A 27,494-nucleotide genomic window follows, 5' to 3' on the forward strand; every position below is an offset into this window, starting at 1 on the left:
CCCTTCCCACGTGGTTAAAGGTGCCCTCCAACGCATCTCGTCCACATCCCGCACCTCCGCTCTCAGACCCCACCCCTCCAACCGTAACAAGGACAGAACGCCCCTGGTGCTCACTTTCCACCCTACAAACCTCCGCATAAACCAAATCATCCGCCGACATTTCCGCCACCTCCAAAAAGACCCCACCGCCAGGGATATATTTCCCTCCCCACCCCTTTCCGCCTTCCGCAAAGACCGTTCCCTCCGTGACTACCTGGTCAGGTCCACGCCTCCCTACGACGCACCCTCACATCCTGGCACTTTCCCCTGCCACCGCAGGAACTGTAAAACCTGTACCCACACCTCCTCCCTCACCTCCATCCAAGGCCCTAAAGGAGCCTTCCATATCCATCAAAATTTTACCTGCACATCCACTAATATCATTTATTGTATCCGTTGCTCCCGATGTGGTCTCCTCTACATTGGGGAGATTGGGCGCCTCCTAGCAGAGCGCTTTAGGGAACATCTCCGAGACACCCGCACCAATCAACCAAACCGCCCCGTGGCCCAACATTTCAACTCCCCCTCCCACTCTGCCGAGGACATGGAGGTCCTGGGCCTCCTTCACCGCCGCTCCCTCACCACCAGACGCCTGGAGGAAGAACGCCTCATCTTCCGCCTCGGAACACTTCAACCCCAAGGCATCAATTTGGACTTCAACAGCTTCCTCATTTCCCCTTCCCCCACCTCATCCTAGTTTCAAACTTCCAGTCCCCTTTACTTGTCCGGACTTGTCCAACCTGCCTAGCTCCTTTTCCACCTATCCACTCCACCCTCTCCTCCCTGACCTATCACCTTCATCTCCTCCCCCACTCACCCATTGTACTCTATGCTACTCTCTCCCCACCCCCCACCCCCACCCCCACCCTCCCCTAGCTTATCTCTCCACGCTTCAGGCTCTCTGCCTTTATTCCTGATGAAGGGCTTTTGCCCGAAACGTCGATTTTGCTGAAGCTCCTCGATGCTGCCTGAATCTAGGCTGACAGTCTAATTGCGTTAGTGAGGGAAGGGAGAACTTTCAAAGGTACCATCCTTCAAAATAAATCATCCGCCCTTAACTACTCCATCAAAGACACTATTTAAGGAAGAGGGGAATACATTGCCTTGGTGATGTAGCCAATATTTATTCCTCAATCAGTTATTAGAAAAGATTACCTATTTTAGTAACTGATTGAGAAATAAATATTGGCTATATCACCATTATCTATTACATCAGTGTTGAAGGGAGAAGTTTGTTGTGAGTAAATTGAGTACAGCGTTGCCCACTTTAAGACAGGAACAACATTTCAAAAGTTCCTCATTGGTTTTCAAGCACTTAGAGTTGTCTTATGATCATGAAAGGCACAACATAGATTAGTTCCTTAATTACAGCATGTGTCTATTTACCCCACCCAGACAATTAAGGCTTTTCAAAGAGACAGCAATGTCTTTTGGGGAAGGCAACATTGTCAACTAGCTATCCACATGTTACAATGATTTAAAGTGCTGCCTTCCTTGAATATTATGATTTACTGAGGCACAAAGGGACACTTAATGGAAGCTGGAGAAGAACATTAGGGAGCAAGTAAAGAATTGTTTGATTCTGGTCGCCACATTACAGAAAGGACTTGGAGAGGGTGCAGAAGAGGTTTGCCAGGATGCTGCCTGGATTAGACGGTATGAGCTACAAGGAGATGCTAGAAAAACTCAGGTTGTTTGCTCTGGAGCAGCTGAGGCTAAGGGGAGACTAGATATAAGTCTATAAAATTATGAGATAATAGATAGGGTTGACAGAATCTTTTTCCAGAGTTGAAGTGTCTAAATCTAGGGGCCATGTATTTAAGGCGAAAGGGAGAAAGTTCAAAGGAGATGTGAGGGGTAAGTCTTTTACGCAGAGAGTGGGAGGTGCCTGGAATTCGCTGCCGGGGGTAGTGATGGAGGCAGATAAGATAGGGACATTTAAGGGGCTTTTAGATAGGCGCATGAATAAGCGAGGAATGGAGGGATATGAACCAAGGGCAAGCAGAAGCGATTTGTTTAATTTGGCACAACATCGTGGGGGCTTGTTCCTGCGTCGTACTGTTCCTGATGAAGGCTTTACGCCCGAAACGTCAATTTTCCTGCTCCTCAGATGCTGCCTGACCTGCTGTGCTTTTCCAGCGCCGTAATTTTCAACTCTGATCTCCAGCACCTGCAGTCCTCATTTTCTCCTCTACTGTTCAATGTACGATATGCATTATTGAGTTGGTGGAAGTGTTAATGGGAGGCAGCTTATATTGAACATGGGACTGAATGAACCTTTACTGTGCAGTACGGGCAGCCCCTGAGTTGCAATCAGTGAGTACGTTCACAAGTTGATTTGTACGCAAGTCAAAGCACAATTCAGGACAACATAACATAGTCATTTGCAGTCACGAGGAAGCTTTACGCATTGAATCTTTACGATTATTATTAATACGACCCTGTATGAGATCTCGGTCGTAAGTATGAGCATTTGTAAGTCGATGGTAGTAGTTCAGGAACCACCTGTATACTTTGCAACAAGGACGAGGGTGTAACAGGGCCAGGGGGGGAATTGTATATGTAAACAAACTGAGCACAGCTAACGTTGCCAATCAGGAGCATACAAAGTTCATAGAATGGTCTACAAAGTAGTCGTTTGTGTATAGTCCTAATTACAGCCCAGATAAAGGCATGACAGTTTAGCCACCTCCAAAAAAAATCGGCTTGAACTCCACAAAGTGCCGGGCTCCCATTCATGGCAAATTAAAGTCCCTTCAAATGCTCCCTGCATATTATCTCAGTGATTAATTACTCAGCAGATGGATTTCCAAACATATAATTAAAATGCGTTGATTCTAAAGGAAGTGGAATAATTAAGTACAACAATCCTAACATCATCTGACTGATGTTTCTGGGACAGGGGGTGTGGAGTGAAGGCCAAGAGTTCACCAATGTGAGGAAGGGCTTTAGATTAAACAGAGAGTGAAATGAAAGTATCTTATATCACACGGGAAAACGCTTATCACTTCTTTTGAACAAAGAAAGGACGAAAGATTAGGATGTACATAGTGCTATTCACGACCATCCAGAAACATGATGTGTCGGCTGTGGACTGGGGTGGATAATGTCAGAAGTCACACGACACCAACTTATAGTGCAACAGGTTCATGTGAAATCACAAGCTTTCAGAGCAGAGATAAAGGGGCTTGTGATTCCTGACTTCATCCAGAAACACTTCACAACCAAATGGTCCTTTTGAAGTGCAGTAACTATTCCAATATCAGAAACACAAGCTGCCAATGTGTGCAAAGGAAGATCCCATAAACTGAGATAATAACCATATCCTTTTCTTTGGTGATGTACATTATAAAGTCATAGAGATGTACAGGAGAGAAACAGACCATGCAGTCCAATTCGTCCATGCCGACCAGATACTCTAAATTAATTGAGTCCTATTGCCAGTACTTGGCCCGTATCCCTTAAGGGATGAATATACAGGACATCCGGGCAAGTACCCCTATTCTTTTTCAAAATAGTAACAAAGGATCTTTCTCATCAACCCAAGACGACCAATGGATCCTCAAATTCAAACACATCATCCCTGACAGTGCAGCATTCCTTCAGGGCTACATGGACAGTGTCATCCTGGATTTGGTGATAAATCTGTGATCAGCAGATCAGATTCACAGTGAAGATATTGTGGGCAAATGTTGATGCATTTCCACGCCTTTTGTACACTGATAAGTTAAGAAAGGGTAAATTATAACATTTATATCATCCTGCTTACTTTTTCATTTCTATGAAGCCATCCTCACAGTTCAGAGTGACAATAACCCCTCAGTAGCCTGTTTGTATAATTTTGATAGAGGGGTTAGGAGTTCTAATGGAAGAAGAAGCTATTCTTTCTCTTTTTTATGTCATTTCCTTGCACTGTGTGCTATCCATTATTGAATGAATTTGAAGATGACCTGTGCCTGAACTGAGCAGCTCCAGAAATAATGTGTTTGCATCGAGCAGAAAATGGAAGGTTCTTTCTTCTGCAGTTTTCCCTCTTCCAAAAGAGCAAGGACAGTTATAAGATGTCAGAAGGAGCAGTCGCTTCCCCTCTGACCTCAGCCCACAGCACCTGGAATCAGGACCATATTACAATTGTTCTGCATGTTGATTGACATATAGGTTGTGGGAACACGACCTGAGATGAAAATTGTGTAGGATGGTTCCTGTATCTGCAACTACAGTAATCCAGTAGCAAGCTAAGGTCACCTATTCTTGAACACCAACAGTAGACTCCCATTGTACTCCAGAATGCTTCCATTATGTGGAGATGCCGGTGTTGGACTGGGGTGTACAAAGTTAAAAAAAATCACACAACACCAGGCTATAGTGCAACAGGTTTAATTGAAAGCACACTAGCTTTCGGAGCGTCGCTCCTTCATCAGGTGGTAGTCACTATCACCTGATGAAGGAGCGATGCTCCGAAAGCTAGTGTGCTTCCAATTAAACCTGTTGCACTATAGCCTGGTGTTGTGTGATTTTTAAATCCATTATGTGGAATATACAGTGAAGAAATAAGCTAGTTGGCCCAACCAGATCTTGGTAGTGTTAATGTTCCATGCTTTTCTAATCTAAATGCACCACTGCAATCCATTCTTCCCATCTTCCTCCTATCCATGTGTAGCTAAATACATCATACAGTCATAGAAATGTACAGCACAGAAGCAGACCCTTCAGTCCAACTCGTCCATGCTGAACAGATATCCTAACCTAATCTAGTCCCTTTTGCCAGCGCTTGGCCCATTTCCCTCTAAACCCTTCCTATTCATATACATATCTATGACCATTGAGTTGTCTCTGATTTTTGAACTAACATCTATCCTTTGGTATACACCTGAGAAGCAGACTATCTAATCATTATCATATTTTGGGAGTCGAAATTAATCTAATCCTATTTGCCAGCAACTGGCCCATATCCCTCTGAACGATCACAGCAAGAGCCTCTCCTGCTATATTTCTCCCCTCGAGCTCAATCTCTACCTTGGTTGAGATCAGAGAGCTCTAAGATCTCTTAGAAGGCTGAAGCCAAAACAGCAGCTGGAGATAGTGCTGACTCTGCCTAATTATACAGAAACTCAAATGAGCGAACAATGTGTATTTATTTGAGGACAGACTCCCAACACAGGGCCCAGCGACGGTCAAGGAAATTGGTAACTGAAACTATAACCTGGAAAAGGATGAGGAAAAACACCTCATAAAGGATTGCTTGTGAGCGGAGTGAGACTGACCTTTGAGATAGGTTCTTGCACATATTGAAAATCAATTAAATTATATTAGATATTGAATTTCAGCTTGGTTCACAATGTTATCCATTATTCAAGATGTTTTCTTCTCAAACAAAATTGGCAGCAGATCAAAGGTTACCGAGGTACACTTTAGAGTCTCCAGTAATTTGAGGTAGTGATGTAATATGTTTCATTTTCTTGGAAGCCATTAATACTTACAATAACCAATTTATTGCACTGTGGAGCGATAGTTATGTCTTAAAGTGATATACACATGAACAAAAGCCCTCTTGTTTTATTCACAATGAGCGTTACAAATATCAATTGGGCTATCAATTTGTGCCGAAAAAACATACATCCCATTCCTTTAAATTCCGTGCTGGTGCATTTGAGCAGTTCATTTCTGTACTTACAATGAAAATAACTACATTTACGTAGCAAAGACCCAGGAATTAACGCTACCAACTGTATTCTTTTATGACCGATGGGCTGTTGAATTGCAAATGGCCAGACAGAAAAGACAGGCAACTCTTAAAAGGGCCAGCATATTCCCTGCAAGATCATTTTTGCTCATATACTTTGTTGTCGAGATCGAAGCCACATAAGCAGCAATAAAACTGCTGTTGATTGTGTTCCATTCATTTTAATGATATCAGCTGCCCTGTCTGGGAAGGCTGATCCAATAATAATTTTCCAAAGGTGTAAACCTGAAAAGGAGAATTCAGCAGGACCACAGGGAAGAGCACAGAGAGTATGACTAGTTGGGTAAGTCTTTCAGAGAGCCAGAACAGGCTGAATGGCTTCCTTCTACGCTCCGAGATTCACTTGAAAATCACGAGCTAGACAGTGAGCACAGATCTGGAGCACGGATTGTCATGTGATCTGTCCTTAGTTGACAGCATGGCTTTACCGCAAATCTGGCCAATGTAATGGAACCTTTTGGATGACAATGTTCCTGGGCTTTACCAAGGAGTGGGCCTGGCTGAATATGTTCTCATTACAGCAACAAAATCATATTTACACAATACATGACAAAGCAGTCAGCTACAAGACTGGGCTCAAACGCATCCTGGACATTGTTGAACATAGAAGACTAATAGAGTCATAGTCACAGAATCATACAGCATGGAAACAGACCCTTCTATCCAACTAGTCCATGCTCCTGGTCCATAACCCTCCAAACCTTTCCCATTCATGTACTTATCTAAGTGTACTTTAAACATTGTAATTGTGCCCACATCCACCACTTCCTCAGAAAGACCATTCCGCACACAAACCACTCTCTGTGTAAAAAAAGTTGCCCCTCATGCTTTTGTAAATCTCTCTCCTCTCACCTCAAAAATGTGCCCCTAGTCTCGAAATCCCCCATGCTAAGGTAGAGAGACCTGCCATTAACTCTATCTATACCCCTCATGATTTTTAAAATCTCTATAAGGTCACCTCTCAATCTCCTATGCTCCAGTGAAAAAGTCCCAGTCTATCCAGCCTTTCTTTATAACTCAAACCTTCCACACCCGGCAACATCCTGGTAAATCTGCTATGAACCCTCTGCAGCTTAATAGTATCCTTCCTGTAAATTGTTTTTAAAAAATGGTTGACACATTTATCAATACTTAATTTCTTGATAAAAACAATGGTTTTCAACCATTTACAATTTTAAATACATGATAAAAGATCATAGCAACTATGTGGTTCAGATATAAACTACTAACATATGTGTCTAAATGCAGAGCTATATACAAAGGTAAGAGATTCGGTTATCCCACTTAATCTACATGTCCACTGAGTTAACATAGGGAAGGCTGCAGGACCAGCAATCATTAGGGGGTGAGCTACAAATTTAGTCCCGTGTTACATGTACTATTAACAAAGGTCAGGAACTTTAACAGCCATACATTACTGTGTTGTTGCCATGGTGCAAGTGTTACCAGCGATTTAGTGGAATGTCAATTATTTGGTAATTGTCCTTCATCTCCTCAATGCCACGATGGACATCACTGTTCTGCCACTTCAGTGCTTTGATCAGCGTGATTGGCCAACACAAGAGCTGAGCCAACCACAATTCTCCACACACCCACCCCCACCGCAAGGAGAGGAGAGGCCAATGCTGAATGGACACCACAAAACAAAGACACAACCTTTTACAGTCGTGGGGAAGAGAGTAAAACTTTTCACAGCCATTGTCTGCCTGGCAACATTTCATTAGAGTTAGCACCCAGTAAATGAGCTCATGAAGAAATTGTCTGTTTTTAAAGAAAGGCCAACACATAGTGTTCAGACACAACTCTTCCCACTGTGGGCTAGTAATGCACCATGAAGCGTCTTTCTCCTTGCACTTGGTAAACTGGGTCCAAGTGGACCATCGTCATGCTGCGTTTGCTTTCTGTTTCATGTTAATTTGAGGCACTGTTATTTTTCTTCCCGTGCAGTAAATTCCATTTTGGAAGTTGCAGGGGCTTTCTCTCTTTCACTGGTTTGTTCAGAAAGTAGCGTTGATGTCAAGCCTATCGGCTTTGGTTCCAGATAAAGCTCTTTAATAGTCCATTTTCACGCATGTGAAATATTTATGCTCAAAGCCCCTAGTAAATGGTGATGATGTTCACACAATATACCTGCTGTTAGACACAGGAGGTTGTCCCTTCTCCCTATTGTCTCTCAGCGAGTATGTCAAAGGAGATTCTCTGTCAGAAATTTATACCCTGCTGCAGGAAGCCCTTCTGAATAGCAGAGGGGGGAGACTGAAACAAAAACCACTTTGTTGTGAACTCTTTATTTAAAATGGAAGTCACTCTCGATACTCACTACATGTGCATACCATATGTCACTTTAGTCTTAATTATTATTGTGTAATAAGTTGGGGTCTTAATTAGGAATAATTAACATCGATCAACACTGATCACATCCAAAGTTGCTTGAAGGAATCCTCCAGGATAATGTCCTTCAATTATCCCTGCAACCTGTTGTTCCTGAGGTTCTTGACCTTTTAAAAAAACATAGGATTAAAAGGTGAAAAAGTAGCACTACATTGACATTCCAATGACCCCAACTGCAAGCATAAGACATATTTATTTTATGAGCTGAAAATGTATTGCTGGAACAGCGCAGCAGGTCAGGCAGCATCCAGGGAACAGGAGAATCGACGTTTCGGGCATAAGCCCTTCTTCAGGAATGAGGCTCATTCCAGAAGAAGGGCTTATGCCCGAAATGTCAATTCTCCTATTCCCTGGATGCTACCTGACCTGCTGCGCTGTTTCAGCAACACATTTTCAGCTCTGATCTCCAGCATCTGCAGACCTCACTTTCTCCTCATATTTATTTTACGAATCAAGTTGAACAAACATTGGGATACAGTCCAGCTCCTGGTTTTGATCACCGGCATCCTGTTGTTTCTAAAGCTGAAGCAGATATTTGGACATTCCCAGAGTTAGATGCAGTCCCCTGTGATTCTGCCCCCACTACTGTAGCTATTCCTTTTCAACACAACTTTATGAAGTTTGCATCACAGGTAGACATGGTGGTTAAAAGGGCGTTCAGCACGCTTGCCTTCATTACTCAGTCCTTTAAGTATAGGATTTGGGACATCATGTTGAGTTTGTACAGAACGTTGCTGAGGTCCTTTCTGGAGCACTGTGTCCAGTTCTGGTCTCCCTGTTAAAGAAAGGATATTATTAAGCTGGAGAGGATTCAGAAAAGGTTTACCAGAAGGTTGCCAGGTATGGAAGGTTTGACATATAAGGAGAGGTTGGATAGGCTGGGACTTTTTTTCACTGGAGTGTTGCAGGTTGAGGTTGTAGAGGTTTATAAAATCATGAGGGATATAGATAAGGTGAATGGGAGGTGTCTTTTCTGTCGGATAAGGGATTTCAAGACTAGTTGTGGAACTGGAATCACACATAGGGCTGACCCAGTGAAGGTGGGAGATTTCCTTCCCTAAAAGACGGGAGGGAATCTGATGGGTTTTTTTTACAACAAACAATGTCAAGGCAACCATCAGTGGGATATTTTCAATTCCAGCTCTTATTAAGTGCCTTGAATCCATGTTGCCATAGCCCCTATCAACCACTAGATTGCTAAGCCACTGAAATGACCACAACAGCGCCATCTCCCGCTTGTACAGCACTAAAATCAGCTTCATGATTCCTGGGCATTGAGAGAAAGTAGAATGAGAACCCAAGGTTTGTGGAGGAGGAATCATAGTTTTGAGTAGGACTTGGTTGCATGAGGATTCTTGTCATTTTACAAAATTTTCGGAAATTTAAAATGTGAGGAATCTTTGCACTTGCCCCATTTCTGAAATGGGAAGAGAGAGGACAGAAGGGAATGATGCTCTCCAAAAGAACCAACTTTCCTTTCACCTTTCCCACTGCAAGGTGAAAGCTCAGCTGTGTCAAACAATGCTGTGGCCATTTCAGACACATGGCTAGAGGAGGGACAATAATGGTTGTTGCAGATTCTGGGATTTCGATGTTTCAGTAAGAACAGGGAAGATGGTAAAAGGGGAGGGAATGGCTTTGTTAGTCAAGAATAGTATTACAGCAGCTGAGATAATGTTTAAGGACTCATTCACTGAGATAGCTTGGGCTGAGGTAAGAAACAGGAAAGGAGAGGTCACCCTGTTGGGAGTTTTCTACAGGCCTCCGAATTGTTTCAGGGATGTAGAGGAAAGGATAGCAAAGATGGTTCTTGATAGGAGCGAGAGTAACAGGGTAGTTGCTATGGGGCACTTTAACTTCCCCAATATTGACTGGGAATACTATAGCTCAAGTAGTTTAGATGGATCAGTTTTTGTTCAATGTGTGCAGGATAGTTTTCTGTCAGAGTATGTAGACAGGCCAACAAGAGGCAATGTGATATTGGATTTGATACTGGGGAATGAACCCGGCCAGGTGTTAGATTTGGAGGTAGGTGAGCACTTTGATGATAGTGACCATAATTCGGTTATGTTTACAATAGCAATGGGCGGGGATAGGTATATACCGCAGGGAAAGAGGTATAACTTGGGGGAAGGCAATTATGATGCAAATAGGTAAGATTTAGGATGGGGAAGGAAACCGCAGGGAATGGACACCTTGAAATGTGGAGCTTATCCAAGGAACAACTACTGCGGGTACTTGATAAGTATATACCTATCAGGCAGGGAGGTAATTGTTGAGAGAGGGAGCCGTGGTTTACTAAAGAAATTGAAACTCTTGTCAAGAGGAAGAAAAAGGCTTATGTGAGGATGAGACATGAAGCCTCAGTTAGGGGGCTTGATTATTATAAGTTAGCCAGAAAAGATCTAAAGAGAGAGCTAAGAAAAGCCCGGAGGACAAATGAGAAGTTGTTGGCAGATAGGGTCAAGGAAATCCTGAAGGCTTTCTATAGTATATCAGGAATAAAAGAATGATGAAAATAAGATTAGGGCTGATCAAAGATAATAGTGGGAAGTTGTGTGTGGAATATGAGGACATAGGAGAAAGCGCTTAATGAATACTTTTTGTCAGTATTCATATTGGAAAAGGGCAATGTTAGTGAGAATACAGAAATACAAGCTCCAAGATTAGATGGGATTGAGGTTGAAAAACAGTATGTTTTAGCAATTTTGGAAGATCTGAAAATAGATAAGATACCTGGGCCAGATGGAATTTATCCTCGGATTCTCTGGGAAGCCAGGGAAGAGATTGTAGAGCTTTTGGTTTTGATCTTTATGTTGTCATTGTCGACAGGAGCAGTGCCAGAAGACTGAAGCAAAGCAAATGTTGTTCTCTTGTTTAAGAAGGGGAGTGGGGACAACCCTGGTAATTATAGGCCAGTGAGCCTTACTTCAGTTGTGGGTAAAGTGTTGGAAAAGGTTAAAAGAGACAGGATCTATAATCATCTGGAAAGGAATAGTTTGATTAGGGATAGTCAACACGGTTTTGTGAAGGGTAGGTCGTGCCTCACTAACCTTATTGAGTTCTTTGAGAAGGTGACAAAACGGGTGGATAAAGGTAAAGCAATTGATGTGGTGTATATGGACTTCAGTAAGGTGTTTGATAAGGTTCCCCATGGTAGGCTATTGCACAAGATATGGAGGCATGGGATTGAGGGTGATTGAGTGGTTTGGATCAGAAATTGGCTAGCTGAAAGAAGACAGAGGGTGGTGGTTGATGGGAAATGTTTATCCTGGAGCTCAGTTACCAGTGGTGTGCTGCAAGGATCTGTTTTGGGGCCACTGCTGTTGGTCATTTTTTTCAATGTGGATGTAAAAGGATGGGTTAGTAAAAATTTGCGTATGACACTAAGGTCAGTGGAGTTGTGGATAGTGCTGAGAGAATGTTGTGGATTACAGAGGGGCATAGATAAGATGCAGAGCTGGGCTGAGAGGTGGCAAATGGAGTTTAATGCAGAAAAGTATGAGATAGTTCACTTCAGAAGAAGTAACAGAAATTCAGAGTACTGGGCTAATGGTAAAATTCTTGGCAGTGTAGATGAACAGAGAGATATCGGTGTCCAGGTGCATAAATCCCTGAAAGTTGCCACCCAGGTTGATAGGGCTGTTAAGAAGGCTTATTGGCATTTATTGGTATGGGAATTGAGTTTCAGAGCCACAAGGTCATGCTTCAGCTGTACAAGGCACTGATAAGGCCGCACCTGGAGTATTGTGCGCAGTTCTGGTCACCACATTGTCGGAAGGATATGGAAGCTTTGGAAAGGGTTCAGAGGAGAATTCTAGGTTGTTGCCTGGATGGAGGGAAGGTCTTATGAGAAAAGGTTGAGGGAACTGAGGTTGTTTTCGTTGGAGAGAAGAAGGTTGAGAGGTGACTTCATTGAGATGTACAAGATAATCAGAGGGTTAGATAGGGTGGACGGTAAAAGCCTTTTTCCTCGGATGGTGAAAGCTAACACAAGGGGACATAGCTTTAAATCGAGGGGTGATAAATTTAGGACAGATATCAGGGGTAGTTTCTTTACTCAGAGAGTAGTAGGGGTGTGGAACGGCCTGTCTGCAATAATAGTAGACTCGCCGACATTAAGGGCATTTAAATGGGCATTGGATATACATATAGATAATAACGAAATGGTGTAGATTAGATGGGCATCAGACTAATTTCACAAGTTGGCGCATCATCGAGGGCCGTCGGGCCTGTACTCGTTGTAATGTTCTATGTTCTACGTAATGTTGGGTTAGAAACCTGAAGGCGCAATTCCCTGGGATCAAATTATTGTGGAGTGATTGACTAGCTGCTGATAAAATCCCATTGTAAGTTCTTCAGCTGGAAGAGCTAACACCAACCCACTTCCACTCACCACAACCAAAAGCTGCTACATATCTGAGAAGTCATCAGTGACCATCCCAAGCTCTGACTTTGTGCTGGAGGGATGGCTGTTGTTGATGCAGCTGAAGATAATTGGGCCAAGGACACTCCGCTGAAGAATTCCTGCAGAGATGTCGTGCAGCTGAGATGTTTAATCTCCAACAACCACAACTTTTGTCATAGGTATAACTCCATCCAGCGGAGAGTTAGCATCCAAATTTTCCCATTGATTCCAGAGTTATGTTGTGTGATTGCATTCCAAAGATTAAGAAGAACTATATGCACAAAGCCCTGAAACGTACAAGCTCTCATGTATCTCTCCACCCTTCAGGCTCTCTGCCTGTATTCCTGATGAAGGGCTTTTGCCCGAAACGTCGATTTAACTGCTCCTCGGATGCTGCCTGAACTGCTGTGCTTTTCCAGCACCACTCTAACCTAAGCTATCATGTGATCAACCCAATGAATTGCCATCTGAATCTTTGGGAATTGGTACTCTCTTAATACTCAACTATTGATAAAGGAGCCACAAACCTAATGGGAACTCAGTGCATGGAGCTAGGCATGTTCATATAACAAATATGGTGTACAATTCTGGTGTCCTTCCTATCGGTAGGATGTTGTAAAACTTGAAAGGGTTCAGAAAAGATTTACAAGGATGTTGCCAGGATTGGAGGATCTGAGCTAGAGGGAGAGGCTGAATAAGCTGGGGCTATTTTCCCTGGAGCGTCGGAGGCTGAGAGGTGACCTTATAGAGGTTTAGAAAATCATGAGGGATGTGGATAGGATAAATACACAAGGTCTTTTGCCTGAGGTGGGGGAATCTAGAACTAGAGGGCATAGGTTTAGGGTGAGAGGGGAAAGATTTGAAAAAGGGACCTGAGGGGCAACTTTTCCACACAGAAGGTGGTGTAGAATGAATGGCCAGAGGAAATGGTGGGGACTGGTACAATTACAGCATTTAAAAGGTATCTGGATGGGTATAAGAGTAAGAAGAGTTTGGAGGGATATGGACCAAGTGCTGGTAAATGGGACTAGCTTAGGTTAGGATATCTGGTTGGCATGGATGAGTTGGACTGAAAGGTTTGTTTTTTGTGCTGTACATCTCTATGACTCTAAGACACTGTAAATAAAACAGCCGCAAGTTGAGATTAGATGTCACAGTCAGGAGTTCTCTTTACAGTATAATCAATCTCAGCATGGAGCTACAGAGCATAAATTTAAAAGTATTGACAGCTCAAAGTGCTAACCAGCTAGTCCCATTCTCCAGACTTATTTCCATAGCTCTCTAAATTCATCACTTTCAAATATATTTCCAGCTCTCTTTTGAAACCTCCTGTGAAATCTTCCTCCACCACTCTGGCAGGCAGTGCATTCCAATTCCAGACAACTCTCTGAGTAAAGAAGTTTCTCCTCCTAGCTCTGTTGCTGACAATCTTGAAATTGTGACCCCTTAGTTACTGACATACCTAATGGAAACAGAATATGCATTGAAATAGAGTTACTAATTATTCCCTTTTTATCATTTACGATCTTAAATGTCTCGATAGCATTTCCTCAGATACTTCTGTCCATGAAGAAGGCTTGTTCCTCAGAATTACTCAAGCATTAGAATCAACTCACCTCTATGTTACTAAACGCCTCTGTGTGTCAGTTATTGGAACAAGAGGCAATTGTAAAGCAGCACAGAGCACTCCATACTTTACCCTCCATACTGCCTTATGTGTAGACTGAGGGATTGAGTCTGAGTGTATGCTGTGTTAAAGTGATGCAGTATACATCATCTCAGGGAGTGATGCAATTTCACATCATCATGCTCTCTTTTGCAGCCCCAGTGCAAGACAACACCACAATAAGATGTCTCCCAAATAAGAGAGTACCTCTGCAAGCCACTCGCCATCTTGACATGGAGATATATCGCTGTTTCTTCACTGTTACTGGGTCAAAAACCTGGAATTCTTTCCACAACAACATGGTGGGTCAACTTACAGCACAGGGACTGGACCCACAGCACAGGGACTGGACCCACAGCACAGGGACTGGATTCCAGCACAGGCACTGGACCCCAGCAGAGGGACTGGACCCACAACACAGGGACTGGACCCACAGCAAAGGGACTGGACACACAGCACAGGCACTGGACCAACAGCACATGGACTGGACCCAGAGCACAGGGACAGGACCCCAGCACAGGCACTGGACCCCAGCACAGGGAATGGACCCACAGCACAGGCACTGGATCCCAGCACAGGGACTGTACCCCAGCACAGGGACTGGACCCAAAGCACAGAGACTGGACCCCAGCACAGACACTGGAGCCCAGCAGACGAACTGGACCCACAGCACAGGATTCCAGCACAGGGACTGTACCCCAGCACAGGGACTGGACCCTAACAGAGGGACTGGAACCACAGCACAGGGATTATACCCCAGCGCAGAGACTGGACCCACAGTACTGGAACTGGATCCCAGCACAGAGACTGGACCCACAGCACAGGGACTGGACCCACAGCACAGGGACTGGACCCACAGCAGAGGGATTATACCCCAGCGCAGAGCCTGGACCCACAACACAGGGACTGGATCCCAGCACAGAGACTGGACCCCAGCACAGGGACTGGACGCAGAGCACAGGGACTGGACCCACAGCACAGGGACTGGACCCACAGCAGAGGGGCTAGACCCACAGCACAGGGACTATACCCCAGCACAGGGACTAGATCCACAGCACAGGAACTGGATCCCAGCACAGGGACTAGAGCCCAGCACAGGGACTAAATCCACAGCACAGGGACTGGACCCCAGCACAGGGACTGGACCCCCGCAGAGGGACTGGATCCACAGCACAGGGACTGGACCCACAGCACAGGGACTGGATCCACAGCACAGGGACTAGACCCCAGCACAGGGACTGGACCCCAGCACAGGGACTGGATCCACAGCACAGGGACTGGATCCACAGCACAGGGACTGGACCCCAGCACAGGGACTGGACCCACAGCACAGGGACTGGACCCCAGCACAGAGACTGGACCCACAGCAGAGGGGCTAGACTCACAGCACAGGGACTAGATGTACAGCACAGGGTCTGACCCCAGCCCATGGACTGGACCCACAGCACAGGGACTGGACCCAGCACAGGGACTAGAGCCCAGCACAGGGACTAAATCCACAGCACAGGGACTGGACCCCAGCACAGGGACTGGACCCCCGCAGAGGGACTGGATCCACAGCACAGGGACTGGACCCACAGCACAGGGACTGGATCCACAGCACAGGGACTAGACCCCAGCACAGGGACTGGACCCCAGCACAGGGACTGGATCCACAGCACAGGGACTGGATCCACAGCACAGGGACTGGACCCCAGCACAGGGACTGGACCCACAGCACAGGGACTGGACCCCAGCACAGAGACTGGACCCACAGCAGAGGGGCTAGACTCACAGCACAGGGACTAGATGTACAGCACAGGGTCTGACCCCAGCCCATGGACTGGACCCACAGCACAGGGACTGGACCCAGCACAGGGACTGGACCCAGAGCACAGGGACTGGACCCCAGCACAGGGACTGGACCCACAGCACAAGGACTGGACCCACAGCACAGGGAGTGTACCCACAGCACAGAAACTGACCCCAGCACAGGGACTGGACCCCAGCACAGGGAGTGGACCCACAGCACGGGGACTGTACCCACAGCACAGAGACTGACCCCAGCACAGAGACTGACCCCAGCACAGGGACTGGACCTATAGGACAGTGACTGGACCCCAGCACAGGGACTGGACCCACAGCACAGGGACTGGATGCAGAGCACAGGGACTGGACCCACAGCACAAGGACTGGACCCACAGCACAGGGACTGGACCCACAGCACAGGGACTGGACCCGAGCACAGGGACTGGACCTACAGCACAGGGACTGGACCCCAGCACAAGGACTGAATCCACAGCACATGACTTGGCCCAAGCACAGGGACTGGATCCACAGCACAAGGACTGTACCCCAGCACAGGGACTGGACGCAGAGCACAAGGACTGGACCCACAGCACAAGGACTGGGCCCAAGCACAGGGACTGGATCCACAGCACATGGACTGGGCCCAAGCACAGGGACTGGATCCACAGCACAGGGACTGGACCCACAGCACAGGGACTGGACGCAGAGCACAGGGACTGAATCCACAGCACAGGGACTGGACCCCAGCACAGGGACTGGATCCACAGCACAGGGACTGGATCCACAGCACAAGGACTGTACCCCAGCACAGGGACTGGACGCAGAGCACAAGGACTGGACCCACAGCACAAGGACTGGGCCCAAGCACAGGGACTGGATCCACAGCACATGGACTGGGCCCAAGCACAGGGACTGGATCCACAGCACAGGGACTGGACCCACAGCACAGGGACTGGACGCAGAGCACAGGGACTGGATCCACAGCACAGGGACTGGACCCCAGCACAGGGACTGGACCCCAGCACAGGGACTGGACCCCAGCACAGGGACTGGGCCCAAGCACATGGAGTGGACCCACAGCACAGGGACTGGACCCACAGCACAGAGACTGGACCCCAGCACAGGGACTGGATCCCAGCACAGGGACTGGACCCAGAGCACAGGGACTGGACCCAGCACAGGGACTGGACCCACAGCACAGGAACTAGACCCATAGCACAGGGACTGGACCCACAGCACAGGAACTAGACCCATAGCACAGAGACTGGACCCCAGCACAGGGACTGGACCTATAGGACAGTGACTGGACCCCAGCACAGGGACTGGACCCACAGCACAAGGACTGGACCCCAGCACAGGGACTGGATGCAGATTACAGGGACTGGACCCACAGCACAAGGACTGGACCCACAGCACAGGGACTGGACCTACAGCACAGGGACTGGACCCCAGCACAAGGACTGAATCCACAGCACATGACTTGGCCCAAGCACAGGGACTGGATCCACAGCACAAGGACTGTACCCCAGCACAGGGACTGGACGCAGAGCACAAGGACTGGACCCACAGCACAGGGACTGGATCCCAGCACAGCGACTGGACCCAGAGCACAGGGACTGGACCCAGCACAGGGACTGGACCCACAGCACAGGAACTAGACCCATAGCACAGGGACTGGACCCACAGCACAGGAACTAGACCCATAGCACAGAGACTGGACCCACAGCAGAGGGGCTAGACTCACAGCACAGGGACTAGATGTACAGCACAGGGTCTGACCCCAGCCCATGGACTGGACCCACAGCACAGAGACTGGACCCCAGCACAGGGACTGGACCCACAGCACTGGGACTGGACCCACAGCACAGGGAGTGGACCCACATCACAGGGACTGGACACACAGCACAGGGACTGGATCCACAGCACAGGGACTGGACCCACAGCACAGGGACTGGACCCACAGCACAAGGACTGGACCCACAGCACAGAGACTGACCCCAGCACAGAGACTGACCCCAGCACAGGGACTGGACCTATAGGACAGTGACTGGACCCCAGTACAGGGACTGGACCCACAGCACAAGGACTGGACCCCAGCACAGGGACTGGATGCAGAGCAAAGGGACTGGAGCCACAGCACAGGGACTGGACCCACAGCACAAGGACTGGACCCACAGCACAAGGACTGGACCCACAGCACAGGGACTGGACCCACAGCACAGGGACTGGAACCCAGCACAGGGACTGGACCTACAGCACAGGGACTGGACCCCAGCACATGGACTGAATCCACAGCACATGGACTGGGCCCAAGCACAGGGACTGGATCCACAGCACAAGGACTGTACCCCAGAACAGGGACTGGACGCAGAGCACAGGGACTGGACCCACAGCACAAGGACTGAGCCCAAGCACAGGGACTGGATCCACAGCACATGGAATGGGCCCAAGCACAAGGACTGGATCCACAGCACATGGACTGGGCCCAAGCACAGGGACTGGATCCACAGCACAGGGACTGGACCCACAGCACAGGGACTGGACGCAGAGCACAGGGACTGGATCCACAGCACAGGGACTGGACCCCAGCACAGGGACTAGACCCCAGCACAGGGACTAGACCCCAGCACAGGGACTGGGCCCAAGCACAGGGACTGGACCCATAGCACAGGGACTGGACCCATAGCACAGGGACTGGACCCACAGCACAGAGACTGGACCCCAGCACAGGGACTGGACCGCAGCACAGGGACTGGACCCACAGCAGAGGGACTGGACCCAGCACAGGGACTGGACCCACAGCACAGGGACTGGACCCCAGCACATGGACTGAATCCACAGCACATTGACTGGGCCCCAGCACAGGGACTGGATCCACAGCACAAGGACTGTACCCCAGCACAGGGACTGGACGCAGAGCACAGGGACTGGACCCACAGCACAGGGACTGGACCCACAGCACAAGGACTGGACCCACAGCACAAGGACTGGACCCACAGCATAGGGACTGGACCCACAGCACTGGGACTGGACCCACAGCACAGGGACTGGACCCCAGCACAGGGACTGGACACACAGCACGGGGACTGGATCCACAGCACAGGGACTGGACCCACAGCACAGGGACTGGTCCCCAGCACAGGGACTGGACCCAGCACAAGGACTGGACCCACAGCACAGGGACTGGACCCTAGCACAGAGACTGGACCCCAGCACAAGGACTGGACCCACAGCACAGGAACTGGGCCCCAGCAGAGGGACTGGACCCCAGCATAGGGTCTGGACCCCAGCACAAGATCTGGACCCACAGAACGGGGACTGAACCCACAGCACTGTGACTGGACTTCAGCACGGGACTGGATCCCAGCACAGGGACTGGACCCCACAGCACAGGGACTGGACCCACAGCACAGGTACTGGACCCACAGCACAGGGACTGGACCCACAGCACAGGGACTGGACCCACAGCACAAGGACTGGACCCACAGCACAGGGACTGGACCCACAGCACAGGGACTGGACCCCAGCACAGGGACTGGACCCACAGCACAGGGACTGGACCCACAGCACAAGGACTGGACCCACAGCACAGGGACTGGACCCCAGCACAGGGACTGGACCCACAGCACAGGGACTGGACCCCAGCAGAGGGACTGGACCCCAGCATAGGGACTGGACCCACAGCACAGGGACTGGACCCAGCACAGGGACTGGACCCAGAGCACAGGGACTGGACTCAGAGCACAGGGACTGGATCCACAGCACAGGGACTGGACCCACAGCAGAGGGGCTAGACCCACAGCACAGGGACTGGACCCCAGCACAGGGACTGGACCCAGCACAGGGACTGGACCCCAGCACAGGGACTGGACCCACAGCGCAGGGAGTGGACCCACAGCACAGGGACCAGATCCACAGCATAGGGACTGGACACATAGCATAGGGACTGGACCACAGCACAGGCACTGGACCCACAGCACAAGGACAGGACCCACAGCACAAGGACAGGACCCACAGCACAGGGACTGGACCCCAGCACAGGGACTGGACCCCAGCACAGGGACTGGACCCGCAGCACAGGGACTGGATCCACAGCACAGGGACTGGACCCACAGCACAGGGACTGGATCCATAGCACAGGGACTGGACCCAGCACAGGGACTGGACCCACAGCACAGGGACTGGACCCACAGCACAGGGACTGGACCCACAGCACAGAGACTGGACCCACAGCACAGGGACTGGACCCACAGCACAGGGACTGGACCCACAGCACAGGGACTGGACCCCAGCACAGGGACTGGACACACAGCACAGGGACTGGACACACAGCACAGGGACTGGACCCCAGCACAGGGACTGGACCCCAGCACAGGGACTGGACCCACAGCACAGAGAGTGGACCCACAGCACAGGGACTGGACCCACAGCACAGGGACTGGACCCACAGCACAGGGACTGGACCCACAGCACAAGGACTGGACCCCAGCACAGGGACTGGACCCACAGCACAGGGACTGGACCCCAGCACAGGGACTGGACCCACAGCACAGAGAGTGGACCCACAGCACAGGGACTGGACCCACAGCACAGGGACTGGACCCACAGCACAGGGACTGGACCCACAGCACAAGGACTGGACCCCAGCACAGGGATTGCACCCACAGCACAGGGACTGGACCCCAGCACAGGGACTGGACCCCAGCACAGGGATTGCACCCACAGCACAGGGACTGGACCCACAGCACAGGAACTGCAGCATTTCTAGAAGGCAGCTCACTACCACCTTCTCAAGGGCAATGAGACATAAGCCCAGCAAGTGACACCCACATCCCACAAAGGAATGTAAAAATTGTTGCTTGTCGGCAAATTAAACAGTGAGCTTGAAATATGCTATTAAATGTATATTTTGTCTAAGTACAGCCATGTGGGCCCCAGCCCAGCCCGCCTCTTCGTTGGATACATGGAACAGTTCATCCTCTGCTACATCGATGACTGTATTGGTACCACCTCGTGCTCCAACAAGGAGGTTGAACAGTTCATCAACTTCACAAACACCTTCCACCCTGACCTTAACTTTGCCTGTACAATCATGGACACCTCCCCCCCCCCTTCCTGGACGTCTCCAACTCCAGTGACCGACTCACCATGGACATCTATTTCAAACTCGCCAACTCCTGCAGCCACCTTGCCTACACCTCCTCCCATCCCACATCCTTACTCCCAAATCTTTGGCCTCCACCATATCTGCTCTGAGCGTCTGTGTGTGTGTGTGTGTGTGTGCGTGTGCACGTGTTTATGTGTGTGTGAGAGAGTGTATAGTGCAGTGGGGTCACCTGTAGTGCGACATGAACCCAAGTGCATGCGTGCGCACACACACATAGAACATAGAACATTACTGTGCAGTACAGGTCCTTCGGCCCTCGATGTTACGCCGCCCTGTGGAGCCAATCTGAAGCCCATCTAACCTATATTATTCCATTTTCATCCAGATGTTTATCCATGACCATTTAAATGCCCTTAAAGTTGGCGAGTCTACTACTGGCAGTGCAATTCATGCGAGGTAAAAACAATAACTGCAGATGCTGGAAACCAGATTCTGGATCAGTGGCGCTGGAAGAGCACAGCAATTCAGGCAGCATCCTCGTGCTCTTCCAGCACCACTGATCCAGAAAGTGCAATTCATGCCCCTACTCCTCTCTGAGTAATGAAACTACCTCTGGCATCTGTCCTATATCTATCACCCCCTCAACTTAAAGCTATGCCCCCTCGTGCTAGCCGTCACCATCCAAGGAAAAAGGCTCTTACCGTCCACCCTGTCTAACCCTCTGATTAGCTTTTATGTCTCAATTAAGTCATTTCTCAACCTTCCTCTCTAACAAAAATGGCTTCAAGTCCCTCAACCTTTCCTCATAAGACCTTCCCTCCACACAGGCAACATCCTAGTAAATCTCCTCTGAACCCTTTCCAAAGCTTCCACATCCTTCCTATAATGCGGTGACAGAACTGCACACAATACTCCAAGTGTGCCTGCATCAGAGTTTTGTACAGCTGCAACGTGACTTCACGGCTCAGAAACTCTATCCTTCTACCAATAAAAGCTAACACACCTTATGCCTTCTTAACAACCCTCTCAAGCTGGGTAGCAACGTTCAGGGATCTATGTACATGGATACTAAGATCTCTCTGCTCATCTACACCAACAAGAACCTTACCTATGATTTGGAGATGCCGGTGTTGGACTGGGGTGTACAAAGTTAAAAAAATCACACAACACCAGGTTAAAGTCCAAAAGGTTTAATTTGAAGCACTAGTTTTCAGAGCGCTGCTCCTTCATCAGGTGGTTGTTACCATTAGCCCAGTACTCTTTATTCCTATTGCTCCTTCCAACGTGAATCACCTCACACTGTTCCACATTAAACTTCATTTGCCACCTCTCAGCCCAGCTCTGCAGCCTCTCTGTAACCTGCAACATCCCTCAGCACTATCCACAACTCCACCGACCTTTGTGTCATCTGCAAATTTACTAATCCATCCTTCTACATGCTCATCCAGGTCATTTATAAAAATGATAAACAGCAGTGGCCCCAGAACAGATCCTTGCAGTACACCACTGGTAACTGAACTCCAGGATGAATATTTCCCATCAACCACCTCCCTCTGTCTTCTTTCAGCCAGCCAATTTCTGATCCAAACCACTAAATCACCCTCAATCCTATGCCTCTGTATTTTGTGCAATAGCCAGTGAGGGACTTTATCAAATGCTTTGCTGAAATCCATATACACCACAACAACCACATTACCCTCATCCATATACACACACACACACACAAGTTTGTGGGATAAATTTGTACCTGCAGAATTACATTTTATTTTGATCAAAAACTGCACAAATCCATGTAAAATTTTGTAAACCCCAATTTAGAAATAAAATCAGTTTGACCTAACACTGAGACAAATTAGACTTTAACTTCACACCTTCAATGCAGTATCTGAGCTGAGATGGCGCCTATTGTTAAAAACTATGTTGAGAAAGTAACTTCAAAAAAGTTCTGGGATCTACTTATGAAGGCACCAAAAGTAACATGATCATCCTAAAAGATGAAAGATTCAAGCTAAATATGTTTAATATTACATTCCAATGACAATGCAGTCCTGTTGCTTTAAATTCTGTGTTGTATGATTCTGCTCCAAAACCACCTGATGAAGAAACAGCACTTTGAAAGCTATGCCTCCAATTAAATCTGTTGGACTATAACCTGGTGTTGTGCGATTTTTAACTTGTCCACCCAGTCCAACACCGGCATCTCCAAATCAAATCCAGTCCATGAGAATTTACTTTACCAGTAACAATGCCCGTTGCTGAGTAGTCATGATTTGGAGATGCTGGTGTTGGACTGGGGTGTACAAAGTTAAAAATCACACAACAGTCCATCTTCTGCAGCTACACTGGCACCACACTCCACCTTTTCCTCCGTTACATTGATGACTGTATCGGCGCTACCTCGTGCTCCCATGAGGAGGTTGAAGAGTTCATCCACTTTACTAACTCCTTCCACCCCGACCTCAAATTTACCTGGTCTGTCTCAGACTCCTCCCTCCCCTTCCTAGACCTCTCCATTTCTATCTCGGGCAACCGACCCAACACGGACATTTATAATAAACTGACCGACTCCCACAGCTACCTAGATCACACCTCCTCCCACCCTACCCCCTGTAAAAATGCCATCCCATATTCCCAATTCCTTCGCCTCCGCCTCATCTGCTCCCAGGAGGACCAATTCCAATACTGAACAACCCAGATGGCCTCCTTTTTCAAAGACCGCAATTTCCCCTCAGACATGGTTGACAATGCTCTCCACCGCGTGTCCTCCACTTCCCACTCCTCCGCCCTTGAACCCCGTCCCTCCAATCGCCACCAGGACAGAACCCCACTGGTCCTCACCTACCACCCCACCAACCTCCAGATGCATCGTATCATCCTTCGTCATTTCCGCCACCTCCAAACAGACCCCACCACCAAGGTTATATTTCCCTCCCCTCCCCTATCAGCGTTCCGGAAAGACCACTCCCTCCGCAACTCCCTCGTCAGGTCCACACCCCGCACCAACCCAACCTCCACTCCCGGCACTTTCCCCTGCAACCGCAAGAAATGCAAAACTTGCGCCCACACCTCCTCCCTCACCTCCCTCCAAGGTCCCAAGGGATCCTTCCATATCCATCACAAATTCACCTGAACCTCCACACACATCATTTACTGCATCCGCTGCACCCGATGTGGCCTCCTACACATTGGGGAGACAAGCCGCCTACTTGCGGAACGTTTCAGAGAACACCTCTGGGGGACACCCGCACCAACTAACCCAACCGCCCTGTGGCTGAACACTTTAACTCCCCCTCCCACTCTGCCAAAGACATGCAGGTCCTTGGCCTCCTCCATCGCCAGACCATGGCAACACGACGCCTGGAGGAAGAACGCCTCATCTTCCGCCTAGGAACCCTCCAACCACAAGAGATGAATGCAGATTTCTCCAGCTTCCTAATTTCCCCTCCCCCCACCTTATCTCAGTCCCAACCCTCGGACTCAGCACCGCCTTCTTGACCTGCAATTTTCTTCCAGACCTCTCCGCTCCCACCCCCTCTCGGGCCTATCACCCTCACCTTAACCTCCTCCATCGCATTCCCAAGTCCCTCCTCCCTATCTTTTATCTTAGCCTGCTTGGCACACCCTCCTCATTCACGAAGAAGGACTTATGCCCGAAACGTCGATTCTCCTGTTCCTTGGATGCTGCCTGACCTGCTGCGCTTTTCCAGCAACACATTTTCAGTTCTGATCTCCAGCATCTGAGGTCCTCACTCTCTCCTAAAAATCACACGACACCAGGTTATAGTCCAACAGGTTTAATTGGAAGCACACTAGCTTTCAGAGCGGTGCTCCGAACCCACCTGATGAAGCAGCGGCACTCTGAAAGCTAGTGTGCTTCCAATTAAACCTGTTGGACTATAACCTGATGTTGTGTGATTTTTAACCTTGCTAAGTATGTACACTCTTGGGTTCCATTGGCCCAGGATAGTGGCACTGTGCTGTCATTCTATTCTGTTCCCTTAACCTGAGCCTCAATTAAGAACTTGGGACTTTCAAAACCACTGAAGGTTTTTGCAACGAATGAAGCACTTTTGAGGAGCCGAGAGTTTCACCATGTTGGAAATGAAGCAACGCATTTCCACAGCAAATGGCCACTACTGCAGTGGCGGTCAGTTCTGAGGAAGGGTCACTAGATCTGAGATGATAACTCTGCTTTCTCCGTACCCAATGATGCCAGGCCTGCTGAGGTTTTCCAGCAATTTCTCTTTTTGTTTTTCTTTGTAACAGTGACGGATTATCTTCTTCACAAGATGAATATTGGCCAAGGTACAAGGAAGAATGTTCCTGCCTCTTCCGTAAAGAGCCCAGCTGAGAAAGACAAAAGAGCCTTGGTCTGAGGCTGACAGACAGCATTTTTGAGAATACAGCATTCTCTGAGTATGACACTGAAGTGTCCCTTTAGCTATGGATTCAAGTTCCTTGAACCATACCCTTTTGATTCAGAAACAAATGTGCTACCAACCAAGCCATGGCTGATGTCAAACTGGTGGTTATTTGTCACCAGATCTGTATAATAATGATCTGAGAGGATTTAATATTTTTTCCCTCAACTATAATCTCCCACCACCCAATTTCTGTCACTGAACACCCCATTATAAATTGCTGCTGGGGTCAATGCTCGTCATTCCTGATGAAGGGTCTTTGCCCAAAACGTCGATTTTCCTGCTCCTCAGATCCTGCCTGACCTGCTGTGCTTTTCCAGCATCACTCTAATCTTGACTCTAATCTCTAGCATCTGCAGTACCCACTTCTGTCAATGCTTGGGGTCCCTGACATATGTCAAGTCACTACAGTTTGGAAGCAGGATATTTAGCCCATCAAGTTTTCACCAACCCTCTGAATAACAGCCCACCTAGACCCACCCCTATTTTTCCCATGGCTACTCCACCTAGCCTGCAAATTCCTGGACGCAATAAGCAATTTAGCATGTCCTGTCCACCGAACCTGCACATCTTTGGACTGTCACCTGAGGCTGGAATCAAACCTAGGTCCCTAGCACTGTGGGGAAGCAGTGTTAACCACTGAGCCACCATGCTATGCCATATTCATTGTTAAATATCTGACCTTCCAGCAGTGTAATTATTTTGGTAACACATTGTAACGCCTTCTAAGATTAATGTAGGTTTCAATAATTTCATGAGTAAAACATTGACAAGCCTCGAGCCAATTTCAAAGTTAGAATGATTTCTTTCCTCTCCTTCAGAGCATGGATGTGTAAAATTGGCTCCAAGCTACGGCTTTTCAAAAGGTGTCAACTGACACCTTTCATGAAGAACTGAATGAGCGTCTGGAGAAGAATGGGATCGAGCACTCAGATGATAAGCACAGACAGAGATGAATGGATGGCATTTGGAACATAAGCTGTACAGCCTTTGGAAATATCACGTTAACAATTGCAATTGGTCAACAATGAACAATGCAGAGGATGTGAATTTAGTTTGGAAGATAGACACTTTGCCTACAGTAGGAAAAAGGAGCCCAAAAAAACTTTCTTCGATGATTTAGTGATTTGGAGAAGAAACCATGATGGAGCACGGTGCTCATCCTTAGAGAGAACCATCTTCATAGACCAAATTGACTTTCTGCCCCTTGCTTTCTCACATTTAAATAGAAAAGGTTAAAAATCACACAACACCAGGTTATAGCCCAACAGGTTTATTTGGAAACATGAGCATTTGGAAGCTAGTACTTCCAAATAAACCTATAACCCAGTGTTGTGTGATTTTTAACTTTGTCCACCCCAGTCCAACACCGGCTCCTCCATATCTTAAATAGAAAAGACATTTATTGTAAACAAGCAAACTTATTGTGTCAAGTTTTCCAATGGATGCAGCTAGGGATGTTGCATCATCCCGTCACAGCCATGGCAACAAGCAGAGAAGGAATACCATCCAATTTTCCATCCAATTAATTTACCGGATGGAAAATTAAAAGGGGCTCCATTGAGGTGTACACTCTTTAATCCTTCTTTATTGGCAATACTCAGGGAATCCAGTTGGCATAGGAACAGGAGAAATTCCGCTACCATTTTAATTCATTGGACAAAATATGTAAACCTATTGGTATCCATTAAACAATACCAATATAAGTCCAGCTGTTTGTGATCTTATTTTTGTCCACTGGGAATTACATTCCTGAGATGGGAACTTGTGCTAATAATGTGCAAATACCTTTTTAATATTTTATCATGATGGCAACAAGTTGTTGAAATGTATTTGAAATGGTCAGGATAGGGTGGTAATGTGTGAAACTAGTCATATTGAGGGAGAATGAGAAATTTTAAGAACAGAATGTGCCGAGGTGTATTATGGGG

The 27,494-nt window shown here is 48.0% G+C and overlaps 1 long non-coding RNA gene across 1 annotated transcript in view; it reads left to right on the top strand.

The window, feature by feature from the left end:
- LOC148137452 (uncharacterized) overlaps nucleotides 1–27,266 on the top strand; it is a 69,749-nt gene extending 42,483 nt beyond the window's left edge. Inside the window, exon 3 of the long non-coding RNA XR_015754253.1 lies at nucleotides 26,385–27,266. This is a non-coding gene — a long non-coding RNA (uncharacterized LOC148137452). The remainder of the gene's footprint in view (nucleotides 1–26,384) is intronic.
- Nucleotides 27,267–27,494: the final 228 nt, after the last annotated feature.

The sequence above is a fragment of the Chiloscyllium plagiosum genome, unplaced genomic scaffold, assembly GCF_037043375.1.
Source record: "Chiloscyllium plagiosum isolate Xiang-an unplaced genomic scaffold, Cpla_swu_hap1 HiC_scaffold_43, whole genome shotgun sequence".
Taxonomy (NCBI): domain Eukaryota; kingdom Metazoa; phylum Chordata; class Chondrichthyes; order Orectolobiformes; family Hemiscylliidae; genus Chiloscyllium; species Chiloscyllium plagiosum.